The sequence below is a fragment of the Oncorhynchus gorbuscha genome, linkage group LG02, assembly GCF_021184085.1.
Source record: "Oncorhynchus gorbuscha isolate QuinsamMale2020 ecotype Even-year linkage group LG02, OgorEven_v1.0, whole genome shotgun sequence".
In the NCBI taxonomy this organism is placed as follows: domain Eukaryota; kingdom Metazoa; phylum Chordata; class Actinopteri; order Salmoniformes; family Salmonidae; genus Oncorhynchus; species Oncorhynchus gorbuscha.
Window position 1 is genome coordinate 66,769,326 of NC_060174.1, and position 16,084 is coordinate 66,785,409.

General features: G+C 43.7%; 1 protein-coding gene across 1 annotated transcript in view; it reads right to left on the reverse strand.

Annotated features, from left to right (window-relative positions):
- LOC124007881 (gamma-aminobutyric acid receptor subunit alpha-3-like) overlaps positions 1-16,084 on the reverse strand; it is a 165,436-nt gene that overhangs the window by 72,885 nt on the left and 76,467 nt on the right. The window lies entirely within an intron of this gene.

The following is a 16,084-nucleotide window of genomic DNA, read 5'->3' on the forward strand; positions in this document are numbered from 1 at the left end:
CAATCATGAGGCATTAAAGCCAAAGGAACTGAATAATATTAAGAAATGCAGCATCTAGATCTTCTGCACAGACTCTGCCAGACCTGGCCTCTGACAGTAAATCTCAGTAAGACCAAAATAATGGTGTTCCAAAAAAGGCCAGGACCACAAATTCCATCTAGACACCATTCCCATAGAGCACAAAAAAAACACATACATTGGCCTAAACATCAGCACTTCCACAAAGCTGTGAACGATCGGAGAGACGAGGCAAGAAGGGCCTTCTATGACATCAAAATGAACATAAAATTCGACATACCAATTAGGAACTGGCTAAAAATATTTGAATCAGTTATAGAACCCATTGCCCTTTATGGCTGTGAGGTCTGGGGTCCGCTCATCAACCCAAGAATTCACAAAATGGGACAAACACCAAATGGAGACTCTGCATGCAAAATTCTGCAAAAATATCCTCCATGTAAAACCCCAAATAATGCATGCAGAGCAGAATTAGGCCGATACCCCCTAATTGTCAAAATCAAGAAGAGTTGTTAAACTCTACAACCACCTAAAATGAAGCGATTCCCAAACCTTCCATAACAAAGCCATCACCGACAGAGAGATTAACCTGGAGAAGAGTCCCCTAAGCAAGCTGGTCCTGGGGCTCTGTTCACAAACAGAAACGCATCCTACAGAGCCCCAGGGCATCAACACAATTAGACTCAACCAAATCATGAGAAAACAAAAAGATAATTACTCGACACATTGGAAAGAATTAACAAAAAAACTGAGCAAACTAGAATGCTTTTTGGCCTTAAACAGAGAGTACACAGTGACAGAATACCTGACCACTGTGACTGACCCAAACTTAAGGAAAGCTTTGACTATGTACAGACTCAGTTTACACAGATCCACAAACAATTAGAAAACAAACCCGATTTTGATCAACTCCCATATCTATTGGGTGAAATATCACAGTGTGACATCACAGCAGCAAGATTTGTGACCTGTTGCCTCAAGAAAAGGGCAACCAGTGAAGAACAAACACCATTGTAAATATAACCCATATTTATGTTTATTTATTTTCCCTTTTGTACTTTAACCACTTGCACACCGTTACAACACTGTACAGTACATATACATAATACGACATTTGTAATGACTTTATTCTTTTGGAACTTCTGTGAGTGTAATGTTTACTGTTCATTTAAATGTTTTATTCCACTTTTGTATATTATCTACTTCACTTGCTTTGGCAATGTTAACATATGTTTCCCATGCCAATAAAGCCCCTTGAATTGAATTGAGAGAGGGGGGGGGGGCACACACTCCACACTCCTAAGCTTGAGGGAGAGATCTGGATGGCCCAACGGTAGATGTAAGAGACAGAAGTATGTGAGGCTGTGATTACTCATAGTCTTGAAAATGATAATTGAAGATAAGAGCTTAAGGATTAAGCCTTTTAAAATGGACTAATTCTGTCCGCTATATACAGTACACACCAAGAAACAAACGCTCAAACAAAAATGACGGAAGAATCTGTCGCCTCTCTAGATGTAGATAAAGAGGCCAAATGGATTTATTGAATTAAAACACAGACCCCTTCCATTTCCTTCCTTGCTGATGCTTGTATAAAAAGATCAATTAGAGTCACATCTTTATTCATGATTCCCACCCATCAACCTTCAGTAGCAATAAGCATGTTCACAAAAGAGCAAACTACTCCTTGTTATGCCAAACTGACAGAAAAAAACTGCACAAGCAGATGAGAAGCTCTTGGTGTGGAAAGTCGCCGAAAGCAATAAACAAACGCTGCGTTGATTCTATTTTTTCCAGCCACAGGGATAGTAGCTTTTTTTTCATCATGTCAAGAAAGGGTCTGTGTTTAATGCAAGGCAAATATATACTGAACAAAAATATAAACGCAACACGTAAAAAAAAAAAAAATCCCAGACATTTTCCATACGCACAAAAAGCTTAATTTGCTCAAATTGGTTTACATCCCTGTTAGTGAGCATTTCTCCTTTGCCAAGATAATCCATCCACCTGTCAGGATTGGGCAGTACATCCAACCGGTCTCACAACCGCAGACCACGTGTAACCACGCCAGCCCAGGACCTCGGAATTTGGATCGCAGTAATTCTATGGAGAAAACCTTGAAAGCACAAACAGCGGGAACACACTGTAAAAGCATTGTTTGCATTCTAATGTGAATGTTCAAGCCACTTCTCTTTTTCCCCATACTTCCCCCATGCTAAGCATTTTTCCTGTTTTAATTGCAATTTCTCTGCAACTCTCTGCTAGCTATTCCCTCTCTTCTATCAGCTTCTTCCCTCTCTCCTTTTAAGAATTTAGACCATCCCTTTTAAGGCATTCATCCGTGTTAATGATGTCACATGGAGGGGTTAATTCTGAAGTAGAAACCCAGTGGAAACACCGAAGCACTTTTCCCACTTCGAAAAAGAAAACAATGAAAACGCAGGGAGTGTACACAGATGTAATAGGTGGGGCTGGGAGATTTGAAGATAGATAGATAGATAGAGAACACACAGAGAGAGAAATAGAGCGAGACTAAGCAGCCTTATGGTGACTTCAGAGTATTGTGGCCTTTCAGGACCTACTGTAGAAGTGTTGCACCTGCTCCACTGCCTGCGGAACCACAAGGATTCCTTCCTGTCATGTCGGACCACCGTTTCTTTTTGTGCCAAGCTTTTTCATCAAAACCAAAACGTTCTTCACACTTCTCCCCTGCCCCCCAACACAACCCAGGCAGAGATCCCATGTGATAAATAAACGTAGCCCAGTTGTGTTTGGCTTAGCAGGGTGTAGATATCGTCTGTTTGTTTTCCTTTTAGACCTGGATAGGCTACTGAGTCAAGGTGGGGAACTCATTTGAAGATAAAGGAATGAGAAAAAAAAGAGCAGAGCCAATCAGGGCCAAGTGGCACAGCAGATTCAAAGAGCAGCTGGTGCTCCTCCAGGGAGGGAGTGATTGATTTCTCATCAACAGAGTACAGGGAGAAAACACACACACACACACAAAAAAACATCCCACAGAGGGGAGAGGAGAGAGATCTGCAGACACCATTGAAAGAAGAAGACAGAGAAGAGCATCTCTCCTTTCTTCCTCCTCCTCCGCCGTTCTCCCCTAGTGATAGGAGGTGGCTTGGGATTGACCGGATTCTCAACATGTGTGTAGGAGGAACCAAACGGGCAGGAGAGGGCAGGTGCCACTCTCAGTCCCCCACTCCCACAGCCTATAGGAGCATATGGAGGAGGGCCTGGCTCGCAAACAGCACCAGCCTGGTACAGTATGGTCTAATTAGGGTCTCCGAGGCTGCATCTGACGATGGATCACTAATGCTGAGCCAAAACATAAACAACCATTAGCGACTGAAATGTCTGTGCAGCTGTGCCTGACTTTCAGCCAATGTTCTTAAGTGCCTTAAATGATGTACTTGACTTTCAGCACGGCCTGCTTTAATCTTTACTCTAGCCCTAGCTTAAGTAGAACCCCGACTCTGAATGTATATGCTATATCTTACACGCAAGGTTGCCTCTTAACCTGACAGTAGTGTATCTGATGGTTCCTGCCATGTTCCTGGCTTCGTTAATGCAAGTCTTCGTGCATATGTTGAAACAGCTGGAGGGAACGGCACTCTAGGAGTGCATGATCACTCAGAAAGATTCAAGGGCTGAATTAAATGTCAGAATGTTTACACATCAAAACCTGACATGGAATTTTTTATTCATGAAAGGATTTCACATTGCCAGGGATATGTACTGCCCGGTCTGTCTCTAGTGTGGTGCGGGCATAAGATGTGAGAGCATATTTTGATAGGTTATGGACTATTCTGTTTAGAAATATACGAATAAAACAAAGTCCTAAAGGAGTAAAGCCAGTATACAGTATGAGGGACCATGAAAAAAACAGACAGGGAAAAATATAAAAGACACACTGCAATCTATGATCCCCTGTGGTTTATTGGCAACAACGATCAAGAGTCAATTTACAAAGAACGAGCCCATAGAGAGAGACATAAATGAACAGTTCCTTCCTATATGTCTACCCCAAAAGAAGTGCCTTCCTCATATGGGAATGGTCTTGATGACAAATTAATCATACATTTTCCAAGGTCCTCTTCTCTTGTAATTGTGATAAGGGCCACTATGGCATATTGCACATTAATTAAAAAGGAGGCATCAAAATTCTACCATCTAATGAAGTCTGTCAGGACATTAATTTCCTCTATTCTTTTGTTTATTCATTACAACTAAAAACGTCCACAAATCCGGATGGTCTGGATAGGGACTTCTTCGCTTTGATGATTCTATTTACACTGAACAAAAATATCAACACAATGTAAAGTCTAGGTCCCATGTTTCATGAGCTGAAATAAAAGATCCCAGACATTTTCCATACGCACAAAAAGCTTATTTTTTGCAAATTTGTCTACATCCCTGTTAGTCAGTATTTATCCTTTGCCAAGATAATCCATCCACCTGACAGGTGTGGCATATCAATTATAGCTAATTAAACAGCATGATCATTACACAGATGCACCTTGTGCTGGGGACAATAAAAGGCCACTCTAAAATGTGCAGTTTTCTCACACAACACAATGCCACAGATGTCTCAAGTTTTGAGGGAGCGTGCAATTGGCATGCTGACTGCAGGAATGTCCACCAGATCTGTTGCAGAGAATGTAATGTACATTTCTCTACCATAAGCCGCCTCCAATGTCATTTTAGAGAATTTGGCAGTATGTTCAACCGGCCTCACGTGTATGGCGTTGTGAGGGCGAGCGGTTGTGAGGCCGATTGGACGTACTGCTATTGTAATTTGAATGCACAAAAATACAGTGACAAGATCCTGAGGTCTATTGTGAGGCCCTTTTTTAAAGAATATATAACTAACAGATGCATATCTCTATTCCCAGTCATGTGAAATCCATAGATTAGTGCTTAATGAATTTATTTAAATTGAAAGATTTCCTCATAGGTACTGTAATTCAGTCAAATCAATGAAATGATTGCATGTTGCTCCATATTGTTGTTCAGTATAGATAGGATAAACTATTTAATTTGAGTGAAAAGGAACTGACTGATATTCAGACTGAATGTGAACTGACTTTGTGAGCAGTGGCTCTTGAGGTTAGCTATCATCGTGTTTACCTGTCTTCCACACTGGCCTGGTTTTACACAAACATACCTCAGGTAGGAAAGTCACTAACAGGGCAAATTATCTGTTTAATTGAATTTAATTCTGAGTCAGAAATGGGCATTACATGAGAATAAATAAATATGATGTAAACACTCTTGAAATAGAAGTCAGCACATTTTCTACAGTTTGGCAACACGTTTCTCTGCTGGTATCTCTTGTAATGTGACTTCAGCTTACAGTCCACGGCAGTCCAACATAGCTTGCTCTTTTATGTGTCATTTTGTCTGTACATCCACGCAGTCTCCATGCAGCAGATAACAGATATAGAGGACAATTGTACTCCTGCCTTGCTCCCCTCCCTCGCTGTCTGTCTGTCTGGACCGTGGGCAGTGTATCATATCCCACAGGCCACAGCCACGGAAGCTGGCACTCCATTTAAGGGGGTGGGGTTATGTTCAGCGGCTGCAGGGCAGACTGACTCCCTCCCTCCCAGCAAGCACACACCGCTCCTATTTTCCTAGTGCCTGCACAGCTCACTGTGGTTGTGTGGGTTTTGTTTCTAGGTAGAAGCCTTCCAATCAAGTGTCCTGTCCACCCTCAGCCCCTCGGGAGCTCTTACCCATAGAAAAAAATACGACTAAAAAAATAAAGGGAACACGAAAATAACACCATCCTAGATCTGAATGAATGAAATATTCTTATTAAATACTTTTTTCTTTACATAGTTGAATGTGCTGACAACATAATCACACACAAATTATCAATGGAAATCAAATTTATCAACTCATGGATGTCTGGATTTGGAGTCACACTCAAAATTAAAGTGGAATACCACACTACAGGCTGATCCAACTTTGATGTAATGTCCTTAAAACAAGTCAAAATGAGGCTCAGTAGTGTGTGTAGCCTCCACGTGCCTGTATGACCTCCCTACAATAACTGGGCATGCTCCTGATGAGGTGGCGGATGGTCTCCTGAGGGATCTCCTCCCAGACCTGGACTAAAGCATCCGCCAACTCCTGGACAGTCTGTGGTGCAACGTGGCGTTGGTGGATGGAGCGAGACATGATGTCCCAGATGTGCTCAATTGGATTCAGGTCTGGGGAATGGGCGGGCCTGTCCATAGCATCAATGCCTTCCTCTTGCAGAAACTGCTGACACACTCCAGCCACATGAGGTCTAGCATTGACTTTCATTAGGAGGAACCCAGGGCCAACCGCACCAGCATATGGTCTCACAAGGGGTCTGAGGATCTCATCTCGGTACCTAATGGCAGTCAGGCTACCTCTGGCAGTCAGGCTACCTTTGTGGCCCCCCAAAGAAATGCCACCCCACACCATGACTGACCCACCTCCAAACCGGTCATGCTGGAGGATGTTGCAGGCAGCAGAACGTTCTCCACGGCGTCTCCAGACTGTCACGTCTGTCACATGTTCTCAGTGTGAACCTGCTTTCATCTGTGAAGGGCACAGGGCGCCAGTGGCGAATTTGCCGATCTTGGTGTTCTCTGGCAAATGCCAAATGTCCTGCACGGTGTTGGGCTGTAAGCACAACCCCCACCTGTGGACGTTGGGCCCTCATACCACCCTCATGGAGTCTGTTTCTGACCGTTTGAGCAGGCACATGCACATTTGTGGCCTGCTGGAGGTCATTTTCACTGTCAGGGCTCTGGCAGTGCTCCTCCTGCTCCTCCTTGCACAAAGGCGGAGGTAGCGGTCCTGCTGCTGGGTTGTTGCCCTCCTACGGCCTCCTCCACGTCTCCTGATGTACTGGCCTGTCTCCTGGTAGAGCCTCCATGCTCTGGACACTACGCTGACAGACACAGCAAACCTTCTTGCCACAGCTCGCATTGATGTCCCATCCTGGATGAGCTGCACTACCTGAGCCACTTGTGTGGGTTGTAGACTCCGTCTCATGCTACCACTAGTGTGAAAGCACCGCCAACATTCAAAAGTGACCAAAACATCAGCCAGGAAGCATAGGAACTGAGAAGTGGTCTGTGGTCCCCACCTGCAGAACCACTCCTTTATTGGGGGTGTCTTGCTAATTGCCTATAATTTCCACCTGTTGTCTATTCCATTTGCACAACAGCATGTGAAATTTATTGTCAATCAGTGTTGCTTCCTAAGTGGACAGTTTGATTTCACAGAAGTGTGATTGACTTGGAGTTATATTGTGTTGTTTAAGTGTTCCCTTTATTTTTTTGAGCAGTGTATATTGTACTTTGGTCTAAATACTGTAGTATTAGTATATTTATACTGAAGTATACTATAGTATACTGATGTCTGCTGCACAAACACTATAGTGAAAACTGTAGTATTCACTATAGTGTTTTTGCTGACATAACTTCAGTATACTATAGTGTTAAATTGTAGTGTTTTTGCGGACATGATCGTAGTATACTGTAGTATTTACTGTCATGCTTTTGCGGAAATTACTTTAGTATACTATAGTATTCACGGTAGTGTTTTGTATATTGTAGTAACACCTGCCGACTAATGTTAGCTACGATGGCACAACTACCAGACTACGCCTATTGTTTAATGAGGGGGACACATCAACCAGAACATAAGACACAGGTTCATGATATGCCACCTATTGAGTTGGGTCAACAGTTTTGAGCAATGCAATGGACCAGACAACACATCATTACAATTGTAACAACTAGACAGGTTAGACAGGTTCTAGAACCATTAAAAGGAGTCAGTACAGAGGCAGATAAGAACAACCAACGTTTATTAAAACATTTAGAGGATTAAGTTAGCATGTTTGACCTAGATAAAAAACACAAATTAATAAGACTTCTGAGTTCTGTTACTTTCACTACAAAAAACACGGCAGTGAATACTATAGTATACTACAGTCATTTCCGCAAAAACACTCCAGTGAATACTATAGTATACTACAGTCATGTCTGCAAAAACACTACCGTGAATACTATAGTATACTGAAGTCATTTCTGCAAAAACACTACAGTGAATAGTACAGTAAACTCTAGACCACCTTTACTCCACACACAGAGACAGGTACAAAGCTCTCCATTTGGCAAATCTGACCATAATTCTATCCTCCTGATTCCTGCTTACAAGCAGAAACTCAAGCAGGAAGCACCAGTGACTCGGTCAATAAAAAAGTGGTCAGATGAAGCAGATACTAAACTACAGGACTGTTTTGCTAGCACAGACTGGAATATGTTCCGGGATTCTTCCGATGGCATTGAGGAGTACACCACATCAGTCACTGGCTTTATCAATAAGTGCATTGATGATGTCGTCCCCACAGTGACTGTACGTACATACCCCAACCAGAAGCCATGGATTACAGGCAACATCCGCACTGAGCTAAAGAGTAGAGCTGCTGCTTTCAAGGAGCAGGACACTAACCCGGAAGCTTATAAGGAATCCCGCTATGCCCTCTGATGAACCATCAAACAGGCAAAGCGTCAATACAGGACTATGATTGAATCGTAATACACTGGCTCCGATGCTCGTCGGATGTGGCAGGGCTGGCAAACTATTACAGACTTCAAAAGAGAAGCATAGCTGCGAGCTGCCCAGTGACACGAGCCTACCAGACGAGGTAAATGACTTCTATGCTAGCTTCGAGGCAAGTAACACTGAAAAATGCATGACAGCATCAGCTGTTCCGGACGACTGTGTGATCACAGGACCTTTAAGCAGGCCGCAGGGCCAGACGGATTACCAGGACGAATACTCTGATGATCGCTGACCAACTGCCAAGTATTCACTGACATTTTCAACCTGTCCCTGATTGAATCAGTAATACCAACATGTTTCAAGCAGACCACCATAGTCCCTGTGCCCAAGAACACTAAGGTAACCTGCCTAAATGACGACCGACCCGTAGCACTCACGTCTGTAGCCATGAAGTGCTTTGAAATTCTGGTCATGGCTCACATCAAAACTTGAAACCCACTCCAATTTGCATACCGCCCCAACAGATCCATAGATTATGCTCTCTCTATTGCACTCCACACTGCTCTTTTCCACTTGGACAAAAGGAACACCTATGTGAGAATGGTGTTCATTGACTACAGCTCACCACAAGTAACCTCAAAGTTCATCACTATGCTAAGGACCCTGGGACTAAACACCTCCTTCTGCAACTGGATCCTGGACTTCCTGACAGGCCACCCCCAGGTGGTAAGGGTAGCTAACAACACATCCGCCACATTGATCCTCAACACGGGGCCCTTCAGGGGTGCATGCTCAGTCCACTCCTGTACTCCCTGTTCACTCATGACTGCATGGCCAGGCAAGACTCCAACACCATCATTAAGTTTGCCGATGACACAACAGCGGTAGGCCTGATGACAGACATCAGGAGAGGCGAAAAGGAAGAGGAGAGGCGAAAAGGATCAGAGGACCAATATGCGGGGTGTTAAGTGTCCATTGTTCTTTTAATAAGAAATAGTACACATGAACAACTGAATACAAAAACAATAAACGTGGAATGAACGAAACCCAAAACAGTACCGTGTGGTGAAAAACACAGACAGGGAAACAAACACCCACAAACACACAGTGAAACCCAGGCTACCTAAGTATGATTCTCAATCAGAGACAACTAATGACACCTGCTGAAAAACATAGAAATCCCCAAATCATAGAAAAACAAACAGACTGCCCACCCCAACTCACACCCTGACCATACTAAACAATGACAAAACAAAGGAAATAAAGGTCAGAACGTGACAGGAGGTCAGAGACCTGGCTGTGTTGTGCAAGGACAACAACCTCTCCCTCAACGTGATCAAGACAATGGAGATGATTGTGGACTACAGAAAAATATTCTCATCAATGGGGCTGTATTGGAGCAGGTTGAGAGCTTCAAGTTCCTTGGTGTCCACATCAACAAACTATCATGGGCCAAACACACCAAGACAGTCGTGAAGAGGGCACAACAAAGCCTATTCCCCCTCAGGAGACTGAAAAGATTTGGCATGGGTCCTCAGATCATCCAAAAAGTTCTACAGCTGCACCATCGAGAGTATCCTGACCGGTTGCATCACTGCCTGGTATGGTAACTGCTCAGTCTCCGACCGCAAGGCACTACAGAGGGTAGTGCGTACGGCCAAGTACATCACTGGGGCTAAGCTTCCTGCCATCTAGGACCTCTATACCAGGTGGTTTCAGAGGAAGGCACTAAAAATTATCTAAGACTCCAGCCAAACTTGCCATGGACTGTATTCTCTGTGGTACCGGAGCACCAAGTCTAGGTCCAAAAGACTTCTTAGCAGCTTCTACCTCCAAGCCATAAGACTCATGAACAGCTATTTACATGCCCCCCCCCTCATCTTTTACCCTGTTGCTGCTCTTTATTTATTATTTATGCATAGTCACTTTAACTCTACCTACATGTACAGTTGAAGCCGGAAGTTTACATACACTTAGGTTGAAGTCATTAAAACTAGTTTTTTAACCACTCCACGAATTTGGTGTTAACAAACTATAGTTTTGACAACTCTGTTAGGACATCTACTATGTGCATGACAAGTAATTTTCCAATTTTCGTTGCCCGGGCGGTGTGTTTGGGATCATTGTCATGCTGAAAGACCCAGCCACGTTTCATCTTCAATGCCCTTGCTGATGGAAGGAGGTTTTCACTCAAAATCTCACAATACATGGCCCGATTCATTCTTTCTTTTACACGGATCAGTCGTCCTGGTCCCTTTGCAGAAAAACAGCCCCAAAGCATGATGTTTCCACCCCCATGCTTCACAGTAGGTATGGTGTTCTTTGGATGCAACTCAGCATTCTTTGTCCTCCGAACACGACGAGTTGAGTTTTTACCAAAAAGTTATATTTTGGTTTCATCTGACCATATGACATTCTCCCAATATTCTTCTGGATCATCCAAATGCTCTCTAGCAAACTTCAGACGGGTAATTTTCTGGACATGTACTGGCTTAAGCAGGGGGACACGTCTGGCACTGCAGGATTTGAGTCCCTGGCGGCGTAGTGTGTTACTGATGGTAGGCTTTGTTACTTTGGTCCCAGCTCACTGCAGGTCATTCACTAGGCCCCCCCGTTTTGCTCACCGTTCTTGTGATCATTTTGACCCCACGGGGTGAGATCTTGCGTGGAGCCCCAGATCGAGGGAGAATATCAGTGGTCTTGTATGTCTTCCATTTCCTAATAATTGCTCCCACAGTTGATTTCTTCAAACCAAGCTGCTTACCTATTGTAGATTCAGTCTTCCCAGCCTTGCACAATTGGTGGCTGACTAAATACTTTTTTTGCTCCACTGTACCTAAAGAAGAGTTAATCTCTTAGTGAGTTTTATGCAGTAGTAGTCCTGAATTTACCTCGGTGCCTCCCAAACTGAAAACAATAACTTCATTTTCAGTCTGGTTCTGCGGCAGTCTTGATTTTCCTACAAAAACATTGTCTGTCCTCCTTCTCTTCAAAATACGAGTTGCTGGAGGCGAACCTGGTTCCATGAGACCAACTCTCTCCCTGAGCTCCGTAATGATGAGCTGGCCCATGTATTCGTTAATTAACAGCTAGTCATTTTTCCTCTCTCTCTCCTCTCTCTCATTCATTTTCCAGTCCAATCTCTTTCTCCCTCACTTCCTCTCTCGTCCGCTCCTGCTGGGATTCTGACCTGTGCATGTGTGATGTGCTGTCAATCACACATTATCTTTGGTGTTCCAACAGCTCCTCCACATTTGGCTCTGAGGCAGAAACACATTTTGGAAACCGATTGTTTCAGGCCACCACGTCTGTCTGATTTGTTCCAGAAGAATCAGAGTTCAGGCAACAGCATTTCCATACAAACTGTGTGTGGGTACTATTCAGTATAGGACAGGCGATAGATGATTTACACAGCTGAACATTTCCTCATTATGCTTTAAATGGACATCAACAACCATATAATTTTGGTGTTGAGATCGATAACACTATTTGATTATAAATGATATAGACACAATCATTTCCTGTATCGATCAGCCAACGAGGATCTGATCAAGGTCACATTTAATTTACATGTGTCAATGTCCCCCCGTTAGACATCATGCGTACTACTGTAGCTAGTTTTAGCACCGCATGAAAAGCAATTTTCCTCATGTGGATAATTGCATAATGACACACAACGCACATAATGAATCGCATTATGTTCTCAAATTGCTACCTTACATCAGACACAGTTAGGTAAACCCAGTGATGATGACAAGCATGTACACATCTTAGAGATGTTCTGATGCTGTCACATTAGATAGTGTAGATGTTGCATGTTTTCCCAATAAGCCACTCACTGGAGCATTTAGTGTTTCCTAATAGTCCACTTCACCTCTGATGTTTTCCTATCATCTCAATTATGAGACATGCGAAAGGCTGTCCTCGGAGAGCAGTGTCAGGCAGCATGGAACATTTGGGATTTTCCTGTCATAATCATGGTGTGGTCATTTTTATGAACAGACCAGATCAGTACAGCCTCTCCACGGGTCATTACTTTCTTTAGAAACTTTTAGGGTGTGTTCTCCCTGATGCATTCTAATTGGCTCGATCTGTTTGGTCTAATCTTCAGAATGACCTTCGGATGAAAATACGGACCGTATGTATGATGTGTTATATTGTGCTGCCATCTCTCAATATCAAGATGATTTCACATGACTGTTTGTAGAAGCAAAATGTCAGACGAAATAATCATTTGACACGCATGAGTGAGCGACTGCAGTAAACAATTCTGAGACTGCATAACAAATGTTTATGAGGGATACTTGGGAGACATAAGTTGCATCGCAATTACACAGCATGGACTTAAGAGAGCGGCTTAACGACTTGTAACTATGGCAACACAATACAGACTCTCATGGAAGTGGCCTATTAAGGATGCAAATTGTCTTCCTCCAGACTGTGCCCGTTAAGCTTTTAACACTTATTCCCGCCCTGAATATATGTTTATCATATTGTGACAAAGAGCGAAATGAAGACCGGTATGGCGGGAGAGAAGATGGAGGACTATTGTGAGAGCCCATTATAGTAAACGTCAATGGGTTTCCCTGAAGGGCACTTCTTTTTACCGGAGACTCAGAAACAATAGTTTTAATTATCAGTTAACCATCCTTATTACAACCTTCCTTTATTTTCTTATTTTCCTGCTAGAGAACTAATATGGTGAGAGTCCCCTTGAGCAAGGGCACTATGATGGATGCATTCACCCTCAAACACCAGCAGGGAAAATAGCTCTACCTAATTTGTTCATGTGTAGGACCATTCACTGTACAGGGTTCCTTCCCAAGTTTTCTTTGTCATCCCTCGTCACAGAAAGTATAATTTGGTAGCTGAAACGGAACAATTACGAGAGAGAGAGAGAGAGAGAGAGAGAGAGAGAGAGAGAGAGAGAGAGAGAGAGAGAGAGAGAGAGAGAGAGAGAGAGAGAGAGAGAGAGAGAGAGAGAGAGAGAGAGAGAGAGAGAGAGAGAGAGAGAGAGAGAGAGAGAGAGAGAGAGAGAGAGAGAGAGAGAGAGAGAGAGAGAGAGAGAGAGAGAGAGAGAGAGAGAGAGAGAGAGAGAGAGAGAGAGAGAGAGATTTGTACCAGTTAATAATAAACCAACATGTGACATCTTTTGGCAAGGCTTAATGCATGCAGGGCCAGAGCAGAGTAATGTATGCAGCTACAGAGAAGCACAACGTCCACCTCCTAAACTCCATTTGGATCAGGAAGAGTCCATTTCAGTAAAACAAAACAAAAAACGGTTAGCTTGTAGACGGCTGCTTTATAATCAAGCAAAAATAACTCCAGGGGACTGAAAATGATATCGCCTTTATTCATCTCTTGCACGATAAGGCTTTTTAACTGCTTCATTCTGGGCCATGCAGCGTACCACTGGCTAGCGTGTTGCTACCGCGGGTCTCCAGTGTTTTTTAGCACAACAGATTTGTGAAATGAGAGCAGAGCTTGGTGGGATCAAGACAGGCCCCGGGACTAGTTCTGTCATCTTCGTCAAGCAGGGTTCTACACAGTACCTGGGGCAGATTAGACTGCCCTCAATTTCATCACACCAGGCCCGTCAAGGCTAGCCCGCCAGAGAACAGGAGAATACACCACGACAGCACAGGCACAAATGGGACGGAGCTACGTAAAACCTCCAGGGATACAGGAGAGGAAAGAGAGAGAGAGACAGAAGAGGAGAGAGTGAGGAGAAAGAGAGAGAGAGAGATGGAGACAAGAGGAGAGAGGAGAAAGAGAAAGGAGTGAGAGAGTGACAGGAGGGGAGAGAGAGATACAGGAGAGGAGTAGGAAAGACAGAGAGGTACAGGGAAGGTGAGAGGGAGAGAAACGGAGAGATAAGGGAGATGAGAGAGGAACAGAGATGAGAGAGCAACACATTCACTTCCTCTCAAGCCATCACCAAGAACCCACAATTAAGGGATTGGACGGACAGCCTCTAAAGTCATCTGCGGACCACATAGACACTTACTGTAAGCGTTCTACACTTTGACCGGGATTTGCGTGTTCTTGTTATTGGCCTGATATTTGAGTTTTGCCCAAAATATCTGCCTGAATTTAGCTCTGATTCGTCCGCTGTCGTGACGGTGGAGAAATTAGAGCAGACATGGCATATTGGGCCCAGTGAGGAGGCAGGATGAATGGTCCTGAGGGTAGGAGTTGGGGGAATGGTTGGGGGAATGGTCCTGAGGGGGAATGGGGCGAGGATTCCTGAGACTGGCTGGGAGTGGCAACAGATGGGCGACTAGACCACTGGATCTGTGAGTTGCCTGGGTATAGGTTGTCCTCCAATTTTGTTTTTGAAATGACGTAATACGCTGTTAATTAGATCTGTTTTCCCAGGCGTTAAAACAGTCCCAAACAAGGGCACTGCGTTCATCCACCTCTGGCCTGCTCGCCTCCCTACCACTGAGGAAGTACAGCTCCCGCTCAGCCCAGTCAAAACTGTTCGCTGCCCTGGCCCCCCAATGGTGGAACAAACTCCCTCACGACGCCAGGACAGCGGAGTCAATCACCACCTTCCGGAGACACCTGAAACCCCACCTCTTTAAGGAATACCTAGGATAGGATAAGTAATCCCTCTCACCCCCCCCCTTAAGATTTAGATGCACTATTGTAAAGTGACTGTTCCACTGGATGTCATAAGGTGAATGCACCAATTTGTAAGTCGCTCTGGATAAGAGCGTCTGCTAAATGACTTAAATGTAAATGTAAATGTACTTTTTGGTAATTAATAAATCATTTCCAGAAACTCGCTGAATCCTTTTGATACTCAAAGGATGATTATGTTAATGTTAACCTAGCTAATTATTGCGTTGTAATTCAATTACGGTTTACGCTCCATATAATGCAGCCGATTGCACTCTGTTGTCTTCTCACTATTAGTAGATGGAAGCCTGCCTATTCAGAATGAGCAGTGGCTCTGCATGGCTCGATTCATTCATCTCGCATGCCAAACCTAATTGTGTGTGTGATTAAGACACATGCAATTCCTCCAGGCCTGCCCCATAACCAATTTCCTGATCTCTAAAATGAACCCATTCCATTCTAAAGCAGCTGACATGTGTCACTGAACATGAAAAGGATGTCTGAATATGTATTTGCATAAAAAGCCATTCTCCACTTGTTAGGTAACCAATAGGCTCTAGACTGTGTCGATGAGTCAACATTGTTTTGACTCGCATTCGTCTCGGTGGTCAACGTGTCACTTCCGGTTGCACTGAATGGTCTTTTTGCATCTAGCCGAGGATGTCATGTTCAGTCATTTACTGTATTGACATACAGTACAGCCCAGTAGAAGATGCTTGCAGTATTCATTTGGCAGATAAGGGTAGTCCAATGCGACATTACCTTTAACACTCCTTCTGTAAGTATGACATAACTACAACAGTTATGTCTCAGATATAATATAAATAACAAAACAAATGGATGCATATTACATTATTTGGGATGAATTATTTGATAGGTC